This window comes from Danio rerio, chromosome 7 (genome assembly GCF_052040795.2).
Source record: "Danio rerio strain M-AB ecotype USA chromosome 7, GRCz13ab, whole genome shotgun sequence".
In the NCBI taxonomy this organism is placed as follows: Eukaryota; Metazoa; Chordata; class Actinopteri; order Cypriniformes; family Danionidae; genus Danio; species Danio rerio.
Window position 1 is genome coordinate 3,938,407 of NC_141027.1, and position 9,544 is coordinate 3,947,950.

Below are 9,544 nucleotides of genomic sequence, written 5' to 3' on the forward strand. Positions count from 1 at the left end.
AACACACTGTCTCTCATTCAAACACAAACATAGACAGCACCAAAGAAACAAACACACACGCACACACACGCACACACACACTTAAGCCCTCGCAACAGGGAGAGCTCGCGAAGAGCAGAGCAGAAAAAAAAACGAAAAAAATAAGCACTTTTCCGACGGTCCCTTACTGAGAGCTCCTCTCAGCGCGAGCTCTCCCTGCTAAACACATACTGCGAGGGCTTAAACAGAGCAGTGCTTGTAGTGTGGATCGGAAAAAAAGAAAGACAGCTGTGAAACACAACCAGCTTTGTCTTTGTGTAGGAAACACACTTTAGATCTTTTTAGGGTGAGAGTTTTTTGAGTTATTGCCGTCTGTAACTGAATGTGTGTCAGGAATATCGAAAACAAAACCAACTGAACCGCGCTCATTTCTGGCGCCCTCCTGGATATACAGCAGCCTTAGCATTTGCCTATGGTGCCTATGCCATGGGCCGGCCCTGAGTTGGCTGAGTGTTGCAAATACTCGCGCTCACCTCCCTCACGACAGAGAGCATAGGAGACAAATGACGTACATAATAACCGGTTATGATTATTACTGAAACGATACCGAATTGTCCGTGTCTACATCGCGGTGCACTGAAGAAACAATTAATTTTGACACCCCTAATTTGTAGCCTACAGTTTCAACTATCTGACCCACATGGTCTTTGTTTTACCCATAATAAAGTCAAAACAAATAAAGATAATTTACACACAAATGACCTCCTGTCAATCACTTTTCCCTCGGGACTCTGGCATGAATAGAAAGAATGATATGTGTTGGTATAATGGCGGCAACAAACTTGGTTGGTAATAAAAGGTGCACAAGTACAGTAAGATACAGTACTTCCGGTTAGGGTGCACGCTGGCGCTGTTAGCTGCCGCTACCCACGGACAATATTTTTAAAGAACTTTTTAAAGAACTTCTGTCTGGACTACACAGTTGACAGTACATCTACTGTATAACGCACAGCACTTTATGCTAAACCTCTGCACTTTCCACTGCACCGGTCTGCTTTATGGTGCTTATCGTGACTTTGTGACAGTCCTGTCACAGCAGCTGTCACTCAACTCAAACCCGGAGAAGAGACGAAACGACAATGAAAGCTCCTGACCTGCTTGTTCGGGTCATAACACTCTGGATCTTCCTCGCTGCTGTATATCGCCCTGCGGAGCTACTACTTCAGTATTCGGCAGAGGAACTTCTTCAACTCCGCTCCCACTTCTCGGAGACTCCGTCAACTCTGCGCTTTCATCCGGACATCGCGGTCCGGCCACGTCGGAGATATATTCACCGAGGATCACAACGGTCCTACAACATTGACAACTCATCCCAAATACGGTCTGTCTGGTCGTCTAACCCTCGCCAGGCATCAAGGTCAGTACGATCCATTGACCGTAATGTACTCACATACCCAGCAAACTCCGCTTCCAACGAAGCATGCAAAAACAATCTATCTTTTGGACTACTCAACATTCGCTCGTTATCTAATAAAAGTCATCTGCTGCAAGACGTACTGTCTGACCATAAGTTTGATTTCCTCTGTCTTACTGAAACTTGGCAAAGACATGATGATTTCTATTATTTTAACCAAGCTGTTTTACCAGGATACAAATACATTTGTAAACCCCGCACTACTGGACGGGGAGGGGGCGTGGCGATACTCTATAAGGAGAAATGGAAGGTATCTAAAGGAACTGTTTCTGAATACCCCTCTTTTGAGTCAGTCGTCATTAAAATTAATGGGGCAGTTCCGACTATTCTTGCTACAATATACCGTCCTCCTAAAAGCAGTTCAACCTTTTTAACTGAACTTTCTGAGTTTTTAACTGAGCTGTGCTCCTTGTCTCCTAATGTTATTATGCTGGGTGATTTTAATATTCATATTGATGCTGGCAACAATATTAATACAATCGACTATTTATCTTGTTTGGACAGCTTTGGAATGCAGCAATTTGCTAATTTCCCTACACACACTAAAGGCCATACCCTTGATCTCATCTGTTGCTCTGGAATAATCCCTAACAAATGTACTGTTTCTGATCTTTTTATATCTGACCATTTCTTAGTGTCTTTTTGTGCTCAGCTTGCAGTTTTTAAATTGCAGTCACCCCGGACAATCAAATTTAGAAACGTTAAGAACATTGATTTATTACATTTTTCAGATGTACTTAACAGTTTTGCATACAATGTGGACTCATCTTCTGCTGATGCTCTGGTGTCTATTTACAATAATGGACTATCTGAAATTTTGGACACTTTTGCACCTTTACAAACCCGGACTGTCTCTTTTTCTGTTTCTGCTCCTTGGTTTACTTCTGATCTGCATCAACTCAAAACTAAAGGTCGCAGGTTGGAACGGTTGTATAAGAAGTCTGGGTTAACTGTCCACAAAGAAATGTTTACAGAACATGCTCATCATTAAGGAAGCATTACTTAAAGCAAAATCTGACTATTATGCTAACAGAATAGAATCTAGTCAGGGTAACTCTAGATTACTCTTCTCTGTAGTTAAAAAATCATTAAGTTTTCCTGACACATCACTTTCTTCTTCAACTGAGTTATGTAACAGCTTCCTGTCTTTTTTTGAAACAAAAATTAAGGACATTCATCATCAATTACATATAAATAGTTCAGCCCCTGACTTCAGCCAAAATGTTTCTGAAATCATCACACATTTCTCTTTTGATACTTTTACCTTACCATCTACCGCTGAAATAGTTGGTCATATACAGAAATCTAAAACTACCAACTGCCTGCTTGATCCTCTTCCTACATGCTTAGTAAAGACCTGTCTTCCATCATTGTCCAAACTGATTACTAACATTATTCACAAATCACTGGATTCTGGATCTGTCCCATCTTTACTTAAAACTGCTGTAATCACCCCAGTACTAAAAAAACCTGGAGCTGATTCATCCAATTTGGCCAACTATAGACCAATTTCCAATTTGCCATTTGTCTCAAAAATACTGGAAAAATGTGTTGCGACTCAACTCCATAAATATCTTGCTAATAACAATTTGTTTGAGCTCTTCCAGTCTGGTTTTCGTCCCAACCACAGCACTGAGACTGCTCTTGTCAGGATCACTAATGATCTACTATTGGCAGCAGACTCTGGTTTACTGTCAATTCTTATTCTCCTGGACTTGAGTGCAGCGTTTGACACGGTTTCGCACGAGGTTCTTTTGAATAGGCTTGCCTCACTAGGGATCTCTGGCACCCCTCTTTTATGGTTGAAGTCGTATCTTGAAGATCGTACTCAGTTTGTTCAAATTAAAGATTTTAAGTCAAGATCGCAGATTGTCACTACTGGTGTCCCACAGGGTTCTGTACTGGGTCCACTCCTGTTTATCATATATCTACTGCCTCTTGGTCACATTTTCAGAAAATACAACATACAATTTCACTGTTATGCTGACGACACTCAACTCTACCTGTCCACCAAGCCCTCCTGTTCTTTTCCTCCTCCTGCTTTGAGCAGATGTTTAGCTGAAATAAAAATCTGGCTTTCAGCTAACTTTTTAAAATTAAACAGCGACAAAACTGAAGCCCTTCTCATCGGCACTAAAAGTGTTTTGGATAAAGCTGATAAATTCACTATAAACATTGATAACAGCACAATTTTTCCCTCCATGCAGGTAAAGAGTTTGGGTGTCATCTTGGATAGCACACTCTCATTTGAAGGTCACATTAATAATATTACACGTACTGCATATTTCCACCTGCGTAACATCACTCGTCTCCGCCCTTCTCTCACAACTAATAACACAGCCATTCTCATCCACGCATTAGTTACTTCACGTCTTGACTACTGTAATGCACTTCTTTCTGGACTTCCTTCCAAACTTCTCCATAAACTCCAACTGGTTCAGAACCATGCAGCTCGTGTCATCTCTAGGACCCCATCTCACGAGCACGTCACACCACTCCTCTATCAGCTTCATTGGCTTCCAGTAAAATATCGAATTGATTTTAAAATATTACTTCTAACTTTCAAGGCACTTCATAATCTCGCTCCTCAATATCTCACTGAACTTCTCCATATCTACACCCCTTCTCGTACCCTTAGGTCAGCTAACAACTTCACTCTGGCACCACCTCGCACTCGACTGAGCAAAATGGGAGACAGATCTTTTAGCTCTATGGCTCCTAGGCTATGGAACTCACTTCCAGTAGATCTTAGGAGCAGTGATAGTCTTCACAATTTTAAATCACGTCTAAAGACCCATCTTTTTAAGCAGGCTTTTACTTAACAATTTTTTATCATGTTTTTATTATGTTCTTTTATATTTGCTATTGCGTTTTAACTTGTTTGGTCATCGATTGTTTTTAGTAATGTTTAAGTTGTTTAGCATGTCTGATGATGCTTACTGTAAGGCGACCTTGGGTGTCCAGAAAGGCGCCATTTATAAATAAAATGAATTATTATTATTATTATTAAGTAACAGGAACCAGACAACAGTGTCTGAGGTTTTCAATAAACTACGTACAAGCATAAAAGCGAAAGACTGAAGCAGTGTACTGATGCTGTGACAGGTTACTTGATATATTCACAAGACAGAGGAGTCGTTAGATAGAGAGAAAAGATGAAATATCACGTTTAACAACTATAGTGAGACGCGATCCAGCAGTACATGCTTGACAAACTGTCCAACGTGCACTGCTCACTTGGGTTTTGTGCTCAAAGCACCTCATGCTGACTGCTTGGAGTTCAGACGCGCACATATATTGCTGAAGCGTATGCCTGTGTGTGTTTGTGGTCATGTGATGTGCGTTTTCAGCGGTATAGTCTGGATGGAGAGCTGTTCAGAAATGCTAGGTGAAATGCGAGTGTGGACGTGGATCGTTGTCAATCTAAAATGTCATTTTAAAACTAAGATGTATTAGGGCGTACTCACACTATGCTATCCGTACCGTGCCCAGGCCCGTTTCCCGGATCGTATGAGAAGTGTGAGTGCGCTGAATCGGGCTCAAGCACGGTTCACTTGGCCGGCCCTGGCCCGGTTGGAAGAGGTGTGCCTGAGCGCAGTTTACTTGGGCTTTGGCGCGGTACACTTGTGTGTGAGTGCAAAACACGCCAAAGCCCGAAACTGAAAGCGAGACGTGACTTTTAAGGGACTGTTTCATATGGATTTATTAATCATTCTTACTGTTCAATGAACACAAACTGCTGTCGTTTATTAAAGATGCAAACCCCTCACTGCACGACAGCTGCACCTTCAGCAGACCTCCTAATTCCTGCAGCACGAGGGCTTTATGATTGTTTATGAGCGTCAAAAGTGGGCGGATCTGTTTGGCGAAATATCTGACTGCATGTCACCGCATCCCAAAGCGATATAACTGAAGAAATCTCCACTGTGCTGAGCGAGAGCGCTTCTGACCATCGCATAATCGATGACGTAAGCGTGCCGAGGCCCGATTGTAGTGTGAGTGCGGGCTGTTGAGGGAGACGGGAGGGGGGACAAGCGTGCTTTGGCCCGGTTCGAGGCAACTGTGCATAGTGTGAGCACGGCCTTAGTGTAAAAGGGGCCTGTCTGTGTTTTTCGCAAACGGGTTGCTGCTATGACAGAGGCGGGGTGGAGGATCGCGATGCTGGCTCAGCCATGAGGTCTATCAGTCATCGATGGACAATAGAATTGTCTGTCAACCCAACCCTATTTACAATGTTTTTCTACAGGGACATACACAAAAAAAAAAATAGTTACTGGTGAGTTACTGATGTGCATTAATGTAATATCTTTTTTTTCTTTAAAAAAGCAAGAATCTCATATAAAACACTAAAGCTGCTTCACGATATTTCAGACATATGGACACACATTGGACAAGTGGAGCAAAGCAACACCACATGCAACTTGATCTTCCATTCTTAAATGAATTTGATAAAAAGTGTGCAACATTTTCATGCTAGAAAGCTTATTTTATAAAGCTCCTTTAAATATGAGATTAATGTAGCGAATTTTGATGCTCTCGCCGCCGGAGCTGTGAAGGCAGACAGAGCTGACATCAGGGTGGTCAGAGTGAACTTTGAAAGTCTCACTGCCTTAAGCCTGATTTATACTTCTGCGTCAAGTGACCGGCGTGACACACGGCGCATGCAACGCCCGTAGCTGTGCATTTATACTTCTGCATGCTGTCTCTGTTGCTCTAAATTAACACTTTCGAAATGCTAGTTGGCAGTGAGGTGTAAATGTTCCTCTGTGTCGAGTTTCTTCTCTGCTGTTTTGCTTTTCCTGAACACTTCCTGGATGTACAAGTGGCTCAAACTCGCTCATTTTGAGGCAGGAACCGGCGAACATGCAACAACTTTAACTATGAGGTAAACACAAAACAAAACTTTCCATCAGGAGCTCCTTCATGGGACTCCACACTTGTAAACAATCGCTCCATTGTGCTCGCGCCATTCGCGCGGCTCTCGGTCCCACCCAGACTCATCAGCGCTACCAAGCTGACCAATCACAGAGCTTGCGATACGCGTTGTTGTGATGTGTAGTAACATTTTTTGAGAGGTGCACGTCAGCGACGCCGACAGCCACAGCGAAGGGCTATGTGTTAGCGCCGTAGCATACACCGGCGTTTGACGCAGAAGTATTAATCAGCCTTTAGGTGTGAACACTAACAAATACTGGACATATTATAAGGCATTTATTGGAAAACAAAATGACACGCTGTAAACAAATAAGCAAGCAGGATATTTGCATTTCCTCGATATTACACAACACCACATTCAATGATCTATTCTAAAGTGTCACAGTTATACACCCAAATGAGGAGGATAAACTCATGTTGTTTTCTTTACATCAGACCAACCAGATTGTATCAGTAACTTCCTGTTAAATGACATTTGTGAACTGCCAGCTTCTAAGATATTTAGGCCTCTCAGTTAAACACCGTTGCTGAGGCAGTATCTTTTAAAAAGGTACTTATTTACTAGGGTAATGCTATAGCAAGGGGAGGAGCAGCATGGCACATCTTTGCCAGTGTGGGTGTCGAGGAGAGTTGAAATCAAGACAACTTCATGGTAATGAGTCATGACGCTGTTTGATGGCAAACAATCGAAATGTAGAAGTGCACAGCTTGAGTCCAGCCGGTGTCCTGCTGATCTTAGCTCCAACTTGCCTCAACACACCTGCCTGGAAGTTTCTAGTATACCTAGTAAGGGCTTGATTAGCTGGTTCAGGTGTGTTTGATTAGGGCTGAAGCTAAACTCTCCAGGACACCAGCCCTCCAGTACAGAGTGTTTAACAGGAAGAGAAGCGCTCTCGCTCAGCACAGTGCACATTACTTTGGTTATATTGTTTTGTATCATGTTTAGTCATTTGGGATGCAGTGACACACTGTCAACTATTTTGCAGAACCGATTCACCACATTTGACATTCATAAATAAATCATAAAGACCTCGTGCTGCAGGCATCAGGTTTACTGAAGGTGCAGCTGATGTGCAGACTGGGGGGTGGCGGGTCTATCTTTAATGAACTATGACAGTTCGTGTTCAAGAATGATGAACAAATCCATATGAAACAGTCCCTTAAAAGTGACCTTGGGTCTTCAGTTTCAGGCGCACTTTGCACTCATGTGTACTGCACCAAAGCACAACCAAACCACTCTCTGGCACACCTCTTCCTACTGAACCATGCCTGGACTCAATTCGGACAACTCACATTTGTCACATGAACCTGTAAAAGTTCCCGGGTACAGTTTGGATAGCCTAGTGTGAGGGCGCACTCAATTAACTGCAAGCATTTCTCATTTATTCTGGTGTTCAAATACAAGCATGAGCAGGCCTGCATTATTTAGACTAGGCTTAGATTAGGCCTATTATTAAGAAACTGCAACTGGACCCCAGCAACTTAGCTAATTATACTTGTAAACAATCGCTCCATTGTGCTTAGCTGACCTCCAACCTACACAACCCTTAACACCCTCAGAACTACAGTCTGAACTGCTTTTACTGAATGTCAATCTTGCAATGTGTTATGACTAGGGCCAGAGAGAATCTGCTGACATTTTCTGCTATTTCTGCGTAGAATTGTGTGAATTTTTTTTTCATTTTCTTGTCGGCTTAGTCCCTTTATTAATCCGGGGTCGCCACAGCGGAATGAACCGCCAACTTATCCAGCAAGTTTTTACGCAGCGGATACTCACAACCCATCTCTGGGAAACATCCACACACACATTAACACACACTCATACACTACGGACAATTTAGCCTACCCAATTCACCTGTACCACATGTGTTTGGACTGTGGGGGAAACCGGAGCACCCGGAGGAAACCCACGCGAAGGCAGGGAGAACATGCAAACTCCACATAGAAACACCAACTGAGCCGAGGTTCAAACCAGCGACCTTCTTGCTGTGAGGCAACAGCACTACCTACTGCGCCACTGCCTCGCCTAATACCTTTTTAACTATTATTTAATGTTTACAATGCAAATCCAATTAGATTCACTTTATTTGGTAAACAAAGCAAGTGTCTCATATAATATCTCTACTAAAAGACAGAAAATATTACTGTTCAATCAGTATTGTAAATAAATCAAATTAATATTTTCATGTCAATAAATATACTGAAATTAATTTAAAAACTGAAAAAATATAAATGTAAACACATTTACACAAGTTAATAAACAGAATAAATGATGGGCTAAATATCTGTGGAAATCTGCGCGTGCAGATTCCGTGTGGGCCTAGTCGTGAGCTTCAGTAGTATATGATACTGTAAAAAAAATTCTGGTTCACATGCTTAGACTGAAACTTGACAATAATTTGCAAGTCAAGTCTAGGGTCTGTTCTTCGTTTGTGGATAAATCAGTTAGCTGGATTTGGATATTGACAATTTGACACGATTCAGGATCATTTCGCTCTTCAAAGCTGATCCGAGAGTTGTTGTCATAGCAACAGTTCTGATAGCTCAAACCTGGTCAGGAGCAGGCTCAATTCATATAAACAGGATTAAATTGGGTGAGTTCAAGCAAAGATAATACAGAAAGTATGGACCAAATGCTGATATTTTCTTACAGTAGTAGTTATATACACTTTGGGAAATAGTAAATATTTTTAAACTAAATATATAAAGTTAAATATATATATATTAATAAAACGTATGCAATATGCACTCCAAAGTGTAAGTACAAAGACTGCCACCTGCTAGTGCAAAGAAAAAACGTATTGATATGAACTTTTTAAATCGCTTTAGTACAATTTGTGCATGATAATAGAAACAATATGTGACTTTTTAAAAGCAATACATTTATGCAGTAATAAACATGTTTTGTCAGTTAATATGATGGTGATTTAATGCCTCATAAAAGTTGCAGACGCCTTTATCTTTATCAAAATGATTTTGTAAACATCCAGTTATTCTTTACACGGATTTAAAAAAACGGCTACTATAACACCGGAAAATCTGCTCTAACTGTAAAACTAAATAAACTGCTCTTGACACATGAAAGGGCCAAGCATGCAGCCCACAATAAGGTGTAAAGTTATTGCATAATATTTAACAAACCGTTTACTTCTAATT

At 41.5% G+C, this 9,544-nt stretch overlaps 2 protein-coding genes and 1 long non-coding RNA gene across 3 annotated transcripts in view; 1 reads left to right on the forward strand and 2 right to left on the reverse strand.

Moving 5' to 3' along the window:
* The window catches only part of LOC147842925 (uncharacterized), a 959,952-nt gene that overhangs the window by 680,942 nt on the left and 269,466 nt on the right, over positions 1 to 9,544 (reverse strand). The window lies entirely within an intron of this gene.
* The window catches only part of si:ch211-225k7.4, a 494,418-nt gene that overhangs the window by 20,688 nt on the left and 464,186 nt on the right, over positions 1 to 9,544 (forward strand).
* Positions 5,722 to 9,544, reverse strand: part of si:ch211-63p21.8 — a 120,733-nt gene continuing 116,910 nt past the window's right edge. The window contains exon 7 of the mRNA XM_087260268.1: positions 5,722 to 6,069. The gene's annotated coding sequence lies outside the window, so the exon portion shown is untranslated. The remainder of the gene's footprint in view (positions 6,070 to 9,544) is intronic.